The 16,408-nt window shown below is 38.3% G+C and overlaps 1 long non-coding RNA gene across 1 annotated transcript; it reads left to right on the top strand.

Moving 5' to 3' along the window:
- LOC117273117 (uncharacterized) lies at positions 1 to 4,089 on the top strand. The gene is made up of 3 exons (XR_004503080.2): positions 1 to 160; positions 990 to 2,925; positions 3,726 to 4,089. It is a non-coding gene; the product is annotated as an uncharacterized lncRNA (long non-coding RNA).
- Positions 4,090 to 16,408: the final 12,319 nt, after the last annotated feature.

Here is a 16,408-nt window from a genome sequence, read left to right as displayed (position 1 = left end):
ATTTCCCCAATTTCCTTTATTTCTCTCTCTCTCTCGATATTTCCACCTGTGAGGCCGTTGTTCTTCAATCTCTCGTTCGCTACTCCTCTGTGACTGTAAATCACTCGTCACTCCTCAGCTCTCTCTCTTTCTTCTCACTAACCACTCCTCTTGTGCGACTGTAAGTTTGTCTTTCCTTTTTCTGCTTATTTTTTCCATCTTCAATTATAAGGCACAATCTTAAATGGGTAACTTTAATTTCATTAGAATGCACAATCTGTATGTATTTTTAATATATGTTTATGTTGGAATCTGTGGTTCTTCTCTGTATTTTCTCTTCTTCTTCTTTTTTCTTTTTGTTTTTTGCCCGGTAGTTATTTTATTAATAATAGAAAAGAAAAGTGCAACATATAGGAAAAGTACATATAAGGGGGACAATAGCACCACTAGTGTTGCCTGTATGCCTTCGCTATATAGTCACTCCTTTGCGCCTCACATTGTCATATGATGGCAGCCTCATGTAGAGGATTATCGATCTGCCGGCAAAGTCTCACGAGGGCATATATTCTCATAGCCATTTGGATGTCTTTCCAAAGGCATAGGACATGAGCAACCACATACTGGGCCTAACCTTACCTTACTAATCCTGTTGAGGCATAAATATCCTCGCCTACTAACAAGCATGTAAAAAGAAAGAGCTAGAGAGCAATAAATATTCTATGATCATCACAGAGTTTATAACATACTCCGTGATGATATTACAAATGACTATACTAATAAAATGGTAAAATAAGATGTAGTAGGAATTTGATTCTTGTCCCTTGTTGCCCAAACTTGCAACTTCTTCAATTTGTAGTTCTTGATCATCTTCATCAAACCTCTTCAGAATGTCTTCAAACTTCATGACTTTTTTATTGAACGTTTGGACCTTGTAGATGTAGTTGGGGATGCCTGTTTTTGTTTGGCAACTCTCATTGGGAGTCGCCTAACGTTTACTTCCTCATTCACAGAAATAGTTGGAGTGGTTGTAACCAAATGCTGTTGTCCAGCTTGTGTAGTCGTTACTGCAATACATGGTTGTAAATGCTGCTGCTGCTGTCCAGCATTTGGAGTTGATATTACTGCTTGTTGCGTGCTTGCAATTTGCTTCTGCTGTTGAGCAACTGCTGGTGTTGTTGCATATTGACCAGACACAAAAGTATCAGCTGGAATGTTTGCAAAAATCAGCTGTTGCCCAGTCCTTTTTGTTGCTCCATTTTTCATCCAGATAGTACCTGCTTTGCTTGTTCCAATATGTTCCTGCCCAGAATTTGGTGGGGTTACTGCATTGTGAATGCATGTAGCACCAGGAGACTTTCTAGGAATGAAATCTGGAGCATCCAAATTAAGCTTGCTCTTTAGTTTTCCAGTCGAAGTACTTTCAGTTTTTTGCATCAGATGGGCGTCCTTGATAATTTTTACCACGCGAGGGCTGGAAAACTGCAGCATTGTACTGTTTTTTGAAGTTGCCTCATGTTGAAGTACCTGGTCTTGCACGCCTGGAGATCTCCTATTTTTAGGTGTTCGGTGCGCGACTGCTTGCTGCTGATTCTGTCGAACATCTGCAGCACTTGAAATCTGCTGCTGCTTCATTACTTTTGGAGTTGTATTCTGCCTTGGAGAGTTGTTATCACCACACTCCAAGCCAAAGTTTTCTTCCCATTCTTCATACTCTTCTGCTTGGTCAGCCCATGTTTTACGACCTACCATGACAGCACTAGTAGCGCCTTGTTGCTCCTTAGAACAACTTCCTTCATTTGTGGATGTTTGAGAGAAAGAAGTCATACCTGCATTTTCTTGTTGATTGTTACATGTTGACAGTAGTTGCTGTCCAGAATAAACTGATCGCTCACCATAAGACTCCATCGATTGCGAAGGGATCTCATGAACGGAGGTATTCAAAGTAACCAATGGGGCGTTAACATTTTGAATGGTATGCAGCCACATAGCTACGTTTGATTCCTTTATCAATTTATCCAAATCTGGATTGCAGATATGTACTGTTGATCCAGATGTTAATGTAGCTGCCACTGCATTTGGATCCTCAACAAGAACAATGTCTGTTGAGGCACTAGTTGGAGCTGCAGTAGTTTTTGATAGCTGGTTCTGTTTTGCAATGCCTGGTGCATTTGATAGACTGTTTTTTGAAGCTGCCTTACATTCAAACTGTTGTTTTGCACTGTCGATGATTTGATCTCTCTTATTACGCTGCCCCCTGTTTCCAGCATCATTGTGGTTTAGGGACATTGTGGTTGCAGTAAACACTTGGAATGCCCCATTTATTTGCGCATCAGCAGGAACATTGTCCTTCGAAACAATTAAACATGTGTTCTTGGAAAGCTGTTGTTCTTTGCTTCTGCAGATTTTGATTGCCTATTTTCTGAGTTTGCATCACAGTTAACATGCTGCACACCCGTCCCAACATCATCCACCACAGTTTCATTCATTAAAATACCAAAAGAGTTAGCAACACTAACTGCCTTTGATGCCACAACCTGAACTGGAGAATTATTTTTGTTTGGTGATGGAATCGTTCGATTAATCACTGACCATTCTCCACCTTTTATTTTTTGCACCGCATGAACAGCCAGTTTATCGTCAGTATTTTTAGATGTACCTTCACCACTAGTAGGAACTGCTCGTGTTTTATCATCATGGACAATATTTGCAGATTCAATGCGCCGCATCGAATTTCCAGTTTGATCATGCCACACATCTGTCTTTTTCAAGATATTCTCACTTGTAACTGCTTGAGAGAATATGTGTCGCCTACCAGTGGTGCTTTGCCCAGCTCCTGTAGGAACCTTAGCTCCTTGAAACACTGATTCAACAGCATCAGTAGCAGCTCGATCAGCTGTTGTATTCAATGAACCAGCAATATCAGCAGTACGTTTCAAAATCCCAAAAGTAGGTTGCTCAACTCCAACTAAAAGTTGAGGATGTTTAGCCTCTGTATTTGATGCTTTAGAAAATGTAGGATCTGCACACTCCAAAGCCATACCACCTACCTGATATTGCCCCTCATCGGCCATAACAGTAGCTCTAAGGCCTGCTGTTTTATCAACTGATTCACCAGCTGCAGCAGAAGGTAGATCGTGCACCTGCTGAAGATGCCCAGGTTCAATAGTTGAACTTTGATCACCCACAACTTTGTAGATCCTAGCCAAAGCTATGCTAGTAGGGATATCACTTGGAAACTTTGTTTGATCCTTGTTAACAGTTGAAGCATTACCTACGTTTGTCACATGATTCTGCCCAGACTCCTTTAGTTCAAACCTAGGATCCTTAACCTTCTGCCCAGAAACAAGAGTTGTAGCGTTAAGTGTCCTAGTAACATCTGTTGTATTTCTCATCTCAGTAGCATCAGATTGTTGATGACCACCAAGTGATATCTCCCCAGTATTCTTAGCATTATCTAAACCTTTACCTTCAGGAACCTGCTGCAGTTTTTTAGCATCCAACAATTGCCTTAGATCTCCTTGAAATCGATCAGCACCTCCTGCCTCTAACTCCAAATCTGCTTCTGTGTCTTTTTGAGCTTCCTCATCGTGAGTTATTTTCTAATAAAAATTGGGTAATTCTAATTTATTGATAAAGGCATAATCTTTATGTGGTTTTTAATATGTGTTTCTGTTGGAATCCTTTCTTCTTCTTTTTTTGATAGTGTTTTTATTCTGATATTGTTTCTGGATTCCATCAATATGCAGTATCAGCAATCTTGCTGTGAAATCTTGAGAATGAGAGTGGAGGCAATTGAAAATTTCAGAAAGAAGTGGACTAGTAAAAAAAAAAATATGTACACAGCTTGTCTCTGGCTACAAATCTTTGACCTAGCAACAGAAGTTCTATTTTATTTTTAGGAAACTGTTTATTTTCTTTTGTTAGTTTTACCCATTTTTTTAACTGTCCAGCTGTGTTAATGAAATGAATTGTTTGTATACTTACTCCCAAGTAAGATTCTGCAAGCTCGTTGTTTGCTTTAGACTTATGACTTGCTCATCGGGAACTCAGTTCCTTTTAACTTCTTGGTTACTGTGATCTTATGCTAGTACTTCTTACTTTTGAGTGTTATTTCCTCTTCTTGGAATACTAGAGATTGAAGCCTAAGACACTATAAAGTCAGGAGCTGAAGCATAGACACATGAGAATGAAATTGTATTCATTTTAATTTTGTTAATTTGCCAATGTATATAGTCATCCACATTTCTCTTTTGCCTCTTAGGCATGTAGATGTTTTAGCTAGATTCCACTACTTTTTATTATTTCTCTAGATACATGCAACCTCTCATTAATTAGTCTCATTTTATAATCTTTTAGATTCTTCTTCTTCTAGGGATCCCCTTCATATCATAACTTGTGCTTCTAATTCAATGAATCCATATTTACAATATCTTCATTCTCTCTTGTCAGAGTATCTTGAGAACAATAGTGGACTAACATAAGCTTGTTGTCTTAGCAGAGTGATAATTCCTTAATTAAGTTTAGGCAGTAATACAAGTTTATAGGAAACCTCAACACATGAATGAATGCTTTAAGGTTGTGTTTAAAAAGGAATAGAAACAAATATATATATATATATATATATTCTAGGCAATTATACATTTTGGATGGGCTGACAAATTTCTTGAAGTCTTGAATATTCTAGGATGGCCACAAAATATAATTTTGTTGTTGAAAGAACCAATTTTTTTTATAAGTTAACTGTTTGGCATAATACTAAGTAATATATACTGTTTTAAATATCTTGGATTTATTTTGTGTAGATGGAGCTTGCAAATCGTAGATGGATGTATAATCGCACTTATCCTAATCGTAGTGGGTTGAGAGAGGAATTTATAGAAGGGGTTGCTGAATTTACGACTAAAGCGAAAACGCTTCATGAATTTCTTAGTGAAGGAGTGATTAGATGCCCTTGTGTGAAATGCAAGTGCGGAAAGTTATTGCAACCAGATGTTGTTAAAATTTATCTTTATAAAAAAGGGTTTATGAAAAATTATTACGTGTGGATTATTCATGGAAAGGATGTTGCTAGTATTGGTAATGTCGATTTTCAAACTTTTTTTGGTAGTGAGGGTAGTCCAAATGATGAAAATTCTCGATTCGATAAAATGATTAGGGATGCTTTTGTGATGCACCCGGGGCTTAGTATGAACCAAATGATAATGCTATCCCTCCGTTCGATAATTTACTGTGATAGTTAGGTGAAGCTTCTGAATCACACTTAATATTTCATCTATAATTCCTGTATGTTTCTTCTTGCAATAGACTGTAATTAGCACCTCCTCTTCTAAACTTCTTACGTCTATTTCTGGTAAATTACTCGTGTTAATGGAAGATTGATATTCATAATTTCTTGCCTTCTTCACTGCAAGAGCAAGAACAACATTAATCAACTTTTTTCCTTCTTTATACTTATCCTTTTTGCCACTGATAAAATAGAAAGGACCAAAGCAATCAAACTTGAAAACAGAGTTGTCATCTTCCATTTTCTTGATCGGATTTTCTATGTTGCACTTATCATAGTCATCTTTATTTACCTCCAACACTGAATCTGATCCGTTCTTATACTTGAACACTGTCACATGTACAAATAAGAAAGAATAATAATTATATCTAAGATCAAATAATATAGTAACATATTTTGGTGCTAAGAAATAAATTAACATGATAGGAGTACAAAAGGAGATTTTGTCTATGATATAATAACTCTACAAATATAACTGAAGGAATTAAGGAAGGAAGGAGGTTCCCTGATGTTGTAGGAATGTAGTGTACAAAAGGGGGACAAATGAAATGGACAGGAAGAAGAAGAAGAGAGATATTGAGGAAATGTTGTTTGTTGTTCTTTCGATAATTAAGAATCAGAAATGTGATCTACTTCTTACTTTTTCTCACACAGAAATTCAGTGTGCAGGCAAGTATCCAACTAAAGTTTGATTTGGATCTGGATAATCTCGTGGAGAAGACTTTGGCTTTTGTGCTAAAGTCTCGTAAAAAGTTAACATAATTTATTTATTAGTGCTATAACATTTAAATTTCAGGAAGTTTGTCAAAACAGTTTTGAGGAATGGCGTCAAAGTCAACTGGATTCCAAGGATGGTCGCTCAACCCCAAGTATCACTCAATGATGTAGCTTCAATATGGACGTAGGTGGTTGGTGGCGCAAATAAAGGTAGAACCTACAGTCTTGGATCATAACATTTCGTAGGTCGTCCTACGACATTGTTTTCTAGCGATACGAGTTATTAGAAATATCAAGAAGAGGTGGAAGCATTACGAAAAGAAGTTGATAAATTGAAGGAGGGACGGAAAGAAGATCGTGCAAATTTTGACAAATTGCAGAGTCTAGTGGAGAACTTATGAGCAGACCTCCGTATGTTCCTCCAAATGTCGAGGATAATGAGTTTTAGTTAGTTGTGATGTTTGAGACATTATTGTTTGTTGTGGTAATTGGATGTTTAGACTTGGTAAATGTTTAGACTTGACTATGATTGTAATGTTTAGAGTTGATTGAATGGTGCTTGAATGTTTTAACTTGTATTTGGATGTTTTAGTTAGTTTATATTTTCTTTAAATGTTTGCATTTTATGGGTTTGATTGGTAGGAATGGTAGATTGATTGGTTGGAATGGTGGAATGATTGGTTAGTGTCAAGACCCAATCCCATCTTAGGTCGTGATGGCGCCCAACACCATTGTTAGGCAATCCAACACTGATCAAACTAATAGTTTCCCGTTTAAATAAAAAACTAAGTGGATAACATTTCCTCATTTGTTAAAGAGATTTAGAAATTTGCCAATGTGACATAATTAAATGGAAGCAAAAGAGTACAAATAGTAATCATGTAAACAAAACCAAAATCATAGGTCTACAAGTGTGTGTGCCAAGACCTGGTGTCACAAGTACGTGGGCAATCTAGTAGAATATACAAAAGAACACTAGCTTACTATCTGAAATGAAATAGACAGAAATAAAATAAAACATAAGGGAAATTCCGGCTGCTGCAGAACAGCTCGGAAGACAGCTCACCGTGAAGTCTCGAGATGGGGATCAAATATGCGCACCAGACTGGTAACCGGATGCACCTGCCTCAGATCTTGTACAATTAAGTACATAAGTGTAGCGTGAGTACATAAATAATATGTACCCAGTAAGTATCTAGCCTAACCTCGAAGAAGTAGCGATGAGGGGTCGACTCTGACACTTACTAGGGCCAATAACATGATAATATGAAATTCTAATTAAGCATGATATACAACAATAAGACTCAGAACAAGAAATAACTGAGCAAGTCTTCAGAAATATTTAAGAGCTTGAATCACTTCCTTCCTTTAAAACATATGATCACACACGAATACCACCGAGGACGTTCGGCCCGATCCAACATAAATGTAAATTGTGCACTGCCGAGGGTTGAACGGTGCGAACCATAGATGTATATATTACCCCGCTTGTGAATCATACATGCGACGCGGTCAAATATAAATTTATCCATAAATCATAACTCTTCTTTGATTCTTTTCAAAATAAAGACAATTCGACTTGGAGCTTTTAAATCCTTAAAAAATCCTCAACTCAGTTCCATTTGATACAGTTAACAATTATGATTAAATAACGGTGTCCACAAGCATGGTGTAAACATAAAACTACCCGGACAAAAATAGGAATAATAGCTACGTATGGACTCACGTCACTTCGTGCGTACGTATCCCCCACAAATAACCACATATATTAATTAAGTTCACCTATGGGGTAAGTTCCCTCTTACAAGGTTAGAAAAGAGACTTACCTCATCTCAAAGCTTACTTCACAATTCAAGAATGCACTCAAACCTCCAAATTTGATGCCAAACGACTTGGAACTAGCCAAACATAATATAAATCGATCAATCTATTTCTCAAAAGTTCATATCTCCACTATTCAAGTAATTACCCAACAAAAATTACAAGATTCCTAAAATTTACCCCCGGGCCCACATGCCCGGATTCCTGAAATTTTTGAAGAAAGTTGTTACCCATAACCTTAGGAACATAATATATGATTTTCACTAAGTTTAATAATCATTTTCGTGATAAAATCTCATTTTTATTAAACCCTAGGTTTTTCATCTCAACCCATGATTTCTACCAATTTTCATGTGGAAATCTACCCATAATATATGTACTAAACTCATATTTGGAAGAAATTACTTACCTCACAAAGCTAGGTCAAAATCCCCTCCTAAGAAGCTCTCAAATCGCCCAAGAGTGAAAAAAAATATGATTAAAATGGTCCTAACCCGTAATAAATGAGGCTCACTGCCTCCAGCGGTTTCCGTACTTGCGGTCATAGGGCCGCACCTGCGCCCTTGCTTATGCGGACAAGGGTCCGCTTCTGCGGAATTCACTAGGCCGACTGGGACCGCTTCTACGGATGGGTACCTGCTTATGCAGAGGATGGGCCGCATCTGTGGAACCTGGGCTACCCTCCTTTGGCCGCTTCTGCGAGGCTTGGCCTGCACCTACGAGCTTGCATCTGCGGCTGACCAAGCGCAGGTGCGGTTTTGACAAATCTGGTGCATCAGCTGCTGCTCCAAATTCTCATCTTGGTCTGAGCCTCGTCCGATTGACACTCGGGGCCCCGCCCGAACATACCAACAAGTTTGGATCATAAAACAGACTCGCTTGAACTCTCGAAATGCCCGAAACAACATTAAAACTAAGAATCGCACCCCAAAACCAATTGAATCAAACTTAAGAACTTAAAGTTCCTTAACTCACTACCAATGTGCCTAAACGTACTTAAACTACTCGGAATGACACCAAATTTTATGTTCAAGTCTTAAATGACATTACGGAACTATTTTCTATCTCGGAATTCCGTTTGAACCTCGATATAACCAAAACCCACTCCAAACCAAATTTAAAGAACTTTTAAAACTCACAAGAACCAACTTTCACTATTAGGCGCCGAAACGCTCCTGGGTCATCCAAAACCCGATCCGAACATACGCCGAAGTCCAAAATCATCATACAAACCTATTGAAACCGTCAAATCTGATTCCGAGATCGTTTACTCAAAATGTTGACCGAAGTCAAACTTGGCCTTTTAACCCAACCTTAAGGAACCAAGTGTTTCGATTTTAACCCGAACCCTTCCAAATCCCAAACTAACCATTCCCGCAAGTCATAAAACAGTAAAATCATGTACGAGAAGTCTTATTTAGGGGAACGAGGTTCTAGAAAGTAAAACGACTGGTCGGGTCGTTATATTTAGTTGCTGCATTTTTGAATTGGCAGGTAATATGGCTTTAAAACAACTAAAATTTGGTAAATATTTTCCAAATTTCCGACCATGGTAGTCGCAAAATGACCGGTCAGGAACATTTGCGACCACGGTTTTACCACTACTGTGGAAGGAGCATTGTGTATTGACTTGCGGGTTCTTGAATTGCATTACAGATTCGTCCAGTTAGTGGTATTGAGGTGCAGACTTTGCTACGTGGTGCGGAGGGTCGTGGGAGTGTATCCCACGGTGGAATTTATATAAAATTGGCATGTTAGTCACATGATTGTTAAGGATTGAAACACAATACGGAGATTTTTGGTACTATCGCTAATGTGAGAGTTTATGCTTGGAAGGCGCTCCATTCCTTTGGTTGTGAATTGTGGAAGTTTGGTCCGAAGTGAATGGTTGATTGTGGGTGTCATGAATAGGGTCATTATGGATCCTTGGAAGGTTATTGGCCCAGTATGGTATTATCAGAATCAGTTTGAGGTTTGTTGGTGGGTCCAATATGAATATGTGCTCTACGTCAGGTCGGATGTGTTCATTCGGTATAGCATTTCTTACCGAGGAGTCTTCGGGCGTTGAATGTTATTCTCATCATCATCTATTCCATGTAATACTTTATTGTGCCATGTGGGTTGTGAGACAGCTTGATTATTCGCGCATGTGTTGTGATCCCATGTAGCTTTGTGGTGTTATATAAGCAAGATGGCTCTCGAGATGCAGGTCATTTATTGCACCTTAGTCGTGCTTGAGTTTTTGTAGCGTATGGCGCTATCTGTATCCCCATGGTTGTATTATGCACATGGCATTCTTGTGATCGATATTCGGGCATTTCGTAAGTATAAGCATTTCAGCTTGATAGGTGTTTCCTTATTGATTGTTATGAGTGGATCGGGTGGCACGCCGCCACGTGTATATTGTTAGGATCGGGTGGCACGCCTCCACGGGCATGTTATGTGAATCGGATTGCACACCGCAATAGTGTCTTATCGGATCGGGTTGCACGCCGCAACAATGAGAGTTTGAGCGTAGCTCCTTACACATATTTTGTGTGCCTTGTTTTCACCCCTAAGGTAGGTTCACAACATCTATTTGGCTGATTCATTCATTACGTATGATGGGTAGTCCTTCTCCAGAGTTCGTTTTCCTTATGTATCGTATTTGAGTTGTAGCTTGTCGGCGCATTAATAGCGTCATATGAGATCTGAGTCAGTGTTTGAAGTGGCTTATTGCCTGAGCAGTTTGTACTGGGTGAGACGAGATTATTGGACCTGAAATTAGTGCAATCAGATTTATATAAGGTACATTAAAGAGAAATTATCATTATTCGATTCAAAATGAGGTAATGGTTCTTGTCAGGTGGAGTGATTCCATGGATTATTGATTCGGTAGGTGGTTATGAGTTTCTACACGTCCTTTTGTTGTGGCAGTTGTGCGATATTTTGAACAGGATTTACATGCGTCATGATATATATTGCGGGCATCAGATTCGTGAAATTCCAGCTATTATAGTTGGAGGATTTTATTATGGGCCACCGACTTATGTGGTGCATGGTGCGACTTCAGCATAGATGCATGATCATGTTTTGGTACAGTGTGTGGTGATTGGTACGGTGTTCGTGTGTTAGGATCTAGCCTTGTAAAGAAATTCGGAACTTGGTTCGAAGCTTGTTAGCTAAGGTTATAGGGAGGATTTACAGTCTGGCTCGAGCTAGTGTGTTCAACTGGAATGTGGTGGCACGGGTAGGTGCGCGAGTTGTTAAACAGTGAATTTGGAAAACTCCGGAAAAGCTTTTAGTAAATTCGAGGACAAACGTATGTTTAAGTGGGGGAGAATATAACGACCCGACTAGTCATTTGAACTCTAGCGTGTCGTTCAACGGTTTGAGGCCTTGAGTAGCTTCACATCAGGTATTATGACATGTATGTGTGGTCGGAATTGAATTTCGGAAGTCGGGATTGATTTGAAAAGAAAATTCTAATTTCGAAAGCTTAAGTAGGAAGAATTGACTAAGGTGTGACTTTTGAGTCAACAACCTTGGAATTGGGATTTGAAGGTTCCAATAGGTTCATATGATGATTTCGGACTTGGGTGTATGTTCTAGTTGGGTATCGGACCATCCGGGAGCATTTCGACACTTATTATGGAAGGTTGGTATTTTAAAAGTTTAAGAAATTCTTAAGTTTGACTTGAAGTGGATTTTAATGTTATCGATGTCCATTTGGGATTTCGAGCCTTGGAATAGGTTAGTATTGTGATTTATGACTTGCGCGCAAAGTTTGGCGTCATTCCAGAATGTTTTGATAAGAATCGGACGCGTTCGTCGAAGTTTGAAGGTTGGAAAGTTGAAAGAAAGGTTTTGGTCGTCGATTTGTAATTCTGATGTTGTTTGACATGGTTTAAGGCTTCGACTAAATTCGTACTGTACCTTGGAATGTATTGGTATGTTTGGACGGGGTCTCGGGTTCTTGGGTGCGAGTCGGATTGAAAACAGATCGAGTTTCGACTTGGGAGGAAGGCTGAAGCATCTGGCATCTGGTGTAACCGCACCTGCGAGGTTTTGGCCGCAGGTGCGCCGCAGAAGCGTCATTGTGGTCGTAGAAGCGACATTTGGACTAAGCTGGGATGTCCGCAGATGCGAGTGTATTTCTGCATCTGCTAGCCCGCAGATGCGAAGGGTGCTCCACAGAAGCGGAAAACGAGATGGGCAGTTGGGGTCGCAGAAGCGGAAGATCTCCGCACGTGCGGGGGAGCAAGAGCGCGTGGTGGACCGGAGAAGCGAAAAATAATCCGTATAAGCGGATTTCGCCTGGCTTGGAAGGAACCACACCTATGATGAATATTCTGCATGTGCGGAGCCACAGGTGCGGCTGGTGTTCCGCAGGTACGGAAGGTCGGCTGGGCAGATTGTTTTAAAATTAGGGTTTTGCTCATTTCCCTCTTTTTCTCACATGGTTTGGGAGATTGTTGGGAGCTTTAAGAAGAGATTTTTATCATCTATGCCAAGGTAAGGAATTTTCACATATTGTGAGTTAAATACATGATTTATATGTGGCTTTAAGCATGAGAAATTGTAAAAATTGTGGGGGTTTTGGTAGAAAACCTAGAATTTGGTATTTTTGGATTTTGACCTCGATTTTGGACAAGGAATTAGGAATAAATCATATATTTGAGTTCATGGTGTCATGAGTAAGGTTTATCTTCGAATATTTTCGGAATCCGGGCACGTGGGCCAGAGGGCTAGCTTTATCGACTTTTCGAGCAGAGTTGGAAATTATTTAAATTGATTAATTATGGGTAATAGAATATATTTTGATTGGTTTGCACATTATTTGACTATTTTTGGATCGACGGGCTTTGGTTTGTGGTGTTAGAGAGGCTTTGGAGTCGGTTATGTAACTTTAGAGCGAGGTAAGTCTCATGTCTAACCTTATGAGGGGGAAACTACCCCTAGGTGATATTTATTGTTATGTGCAACTAGTTGTGGGTGCTACGTATGCACGAGGTGATGAGAGTCCGTACATAGCTAAAGCATGTTTATGTCCGGGTAAACTTAGGACCTTATCATGTAATATTTGAATAATTTGGACTCATTTTACTAGCTTCATTAATTGAAGTTATAATTGAAATTGATTTAGAAATAAATATATGTATACTAGGCCGAGCCTTAACACTTTGAGTTGAGGGCGAGTTATTTGAGAAAACAGTAAAGATTATATTCATTTTTGTGCTTATGTACTATATTGTAAGCACGTGTCTCGTAATTCGGTAACTCCCTTCCTTTTCTTGTGGAGCGGGCCGAACGTCTCGGCAGTATAATAGATGCATCTATGGTTTGTGCCGCTCGACCTTCGACAGTGTACACATTATTCTGGATCGGACCGAACGACCTCGGCAGAATCGTGCGTTATATCGCTAATAGACCGAATATTTACGAGCTAATCTTTCCACGGATGCCCGGCATTTTAAGGTATTTTTATATTTATTGGATAATGACACTTGATATTTTTCTGAGTTGTTAAGGTAGAATACAAGGTTTAGAAATTCATGCTTTAAAAGAGTAATTCGAAGGTTATGTAACTTAATGATTTACCCCATCATTGTCGTATGCTTCATATCTGCTCATGTTTTACTATATTGTTTTAGTGGACCTTTAGTAAGTGTCGATGTCGACCTCTTATCACTACTTCTCCGAGGTTAGGCTAGATACTTATTTGGTACGTGTTGATTTACGTACTCGTGCTGCACTTCTGCACTAAATGTGCAGGATCTAACAAGTTCATTGATGATCACCTTGGCGTGTAGGCGCACCTGTTGAGGATACTTTATGTGAGCTGCATTCCAGGATATGCATCACAGTCCACCGAGTCTCCATTGTACTATTTATTTTATTCTGTCTTACTACACTCAGGACATATGTTGTATTATTATTATATTCCTTAGGAAATGCTCATGTACTTGTGACACCAGATTTTTGGGGTTCTTACGAGTTGTTCGTTGATGTAGTTGTGTAAATATTATCACTTACTTTGAAAATCTATTTCATACGATTTAATTAAGGATTTTTTTTGATTTCATACGTGCGTTGGCTTGCCTGACGGCGGTGTTAAGCGCCATCATGACCTTTCACGAATTTTGGGTCGTGATTGCCCTCATCTACAATTTTATTACAAACACACAACAAGTTGACAACTACAGATAAAAGACAAAATAACTACAATTATAAAACAACATATCTACAATTATCAGTATATATTTAGTTTGATGAAATAAATAATCTGATGTTATTGGCCATAACTTACTCTCATCTTCTGCGATAATGTCTTGTTATTCTCCAACTCTTTGTTGTATTTTTCCCCAAGGTATGTGAACGTACCATTTGCATTCAATAACTTTTCATTAGTCCAACGTTCAAGAAGAGTCCTCGTGTACTCTAATAGTTCAACTACGTGCAGCTCTCTTGCATCTTTGGTTATCAGATTCAAGGACTCTGTTATGTTTGATGTCATCGCCCATGTTCTGTTCATCGTAGCATGTACCCGATACCATCTATGATAGCCAATATCGTATAGGTATGCTTTAACACGTGTGTCGATCTCTTCAATCTTTGACATTCTTTCATTAAATTCATCAAGCGTGTATGATCGTGATGTGGCAAAGTACAATTCACTTAACTTTAGATGACCTTTCTTGAACTTTGACCTTACATTTATCCAAATATGTCACATGCAAGCATAATATGGCATGTCGGTATAAACAGTAGATGTTGCCTTCAATATACTTTCATTCCGGTCCGAAACAACACACATATTTGGTTTTTCACCATATGCGTGTTTGAATTGCTCAAAAAATCACATCCATGATGCGTCATTTTCTAAATCAACAATGATGTATGCTAGTGATAATATGCTACCTATCACATAGGTAGCAAAAAGAAATTCAATTTTAGTAATAAAACTTGAAAATATAAAAAATACAGTCTCAGAAATAACTTTATTACAATATATTTACAATTAATCTACATTACGTGCTGCATCTATTATGCTAGTTGTTAGCATGATTCCCCTATATGCCGACTTTAAGAAGATGCCATCGACTACTATAACTAGCCTACAATGCTCCCAACCCTTGATGGACATACTAAGAGCAACAAATGCATACAAGAAACAATCATTTTCAGTCTTCTGCAATTTTACTATCAACCCCGGATAAGTCTTCTCCAGAATATACAAATAACTCGGCAAGCGACTGCAGGAATCAGCAGGATGACCTCTCAAAAATTTCAAAGCCTTTTCCTTTGCTCTCCAAGCTTGCATGTATATTAAGTTCACACCATGTTCCAACAACATGTCAGTTTGTATGTCTTTTGGTGTGTATACTATCTTAAGATCCACATATTTTGGCATCATAATGCTGCCAACTACCATGGCAGTAGCTTTGCGTTATATATATGTGTTGTCTATCAAAGAGCATGTGTGCAAGCTGTTGAATTTTCGAACCTTGAACAATGCTGATTCATTTATGCTGGTGGACTTGAAGTGCCACGTACAATTGTCCCTAATACATACGAGGCAATAACTATAGAATAAAAATAATTAAAAAATGTTATGCAAATTGTAGCTACAGAATATGAGGCTGTTTATGCACAACAAATTGTTTTAAACAATTTATATACATAAAAACTATAACTTATACACAATATGAATTTGACAAATAAAATGTTCCTACCTTTTTGCACTAGACCTTTTCACCCTAAATTGAAACTTATTCATGACAGAATAATGCTTCATTGCACTGATAATTGTTTGCTTGTCTTGGTAAACTTGGCCTACTTCAATTACATTTGGTGTATGTTCTGTTATGATGATACTTTTATATTCCACAATTGTCGGAGATGTTGGCATATCAATCAACTTCACTATTCCTGGTACTTCTCCAATTATGTTACAATTGCTTGACAATTGTACCACATTAGTATTACGATAACCAGAGTTACATGCATTCAATTAAAAGTATAGTAATTCAGACCTCAGTATATTCAGGTGTTCAGTATTTGACATAATACTTGTATATACTTTGTTTTGTGATCACATTTTTATTTTTTCAAATCTTAAGTACTATGTAACAGTTACACTTCAATTGTATTTATAGACATAATAGTTGAACTACATTTGTTATGTAGTATAGTTGTAGATAATTTGTAGTAAAATTGTAGAACACTTGAAATTGAAAACATCAACACTGGAAAAACATAGCAAACATGCAATTGTGCTCCCATTCGATATATGCATTCCAAATCGAAATCACGTACTGTTATACACAGTGGATACATTCCTAAGTTTTTTCCCCTTTTTAGTCTTCATATACACTCAAACTCCCATATCGTTCCAAATTTCCATTGGTGGACACCGCTCGTTGATAGTGTATTTGATTTCGATGATTTTTGCAGAGGTATCGATCATTAGATGCTCTACAATTGCGGAATTCAATTGACTATAATTTGAATCTTCATTGACTACAATTTCGTCAACATCAAAATCTTTGTATCTCCCAACGCTATCCCACTGACCATTGAGCTGAAGCATAATCGCCAATGTTGACATTATGTCGCGAAATTCAA

This window comes from Nicotiana tomentosiformis, chromosome 8 (genome assembly GCF_000390325.3).
Source record: "Nicotiana tomentosiformis chromosome 8, ASM39032v3, whole genome shotgun sequence".
Classification (NCBI taxonomy): Eukaryota; Viridiplantae; Streptophyta; class Magnoliopsida; order Solanales; family Solanaceae; genus Nicotiana; species Nicotiana tomentosiformis.
The sequence above is the reverse complement of the archived record's forward strand: the minus strand, read 5'-3'. Positions and strand labels throughout refer to the sequence as shown.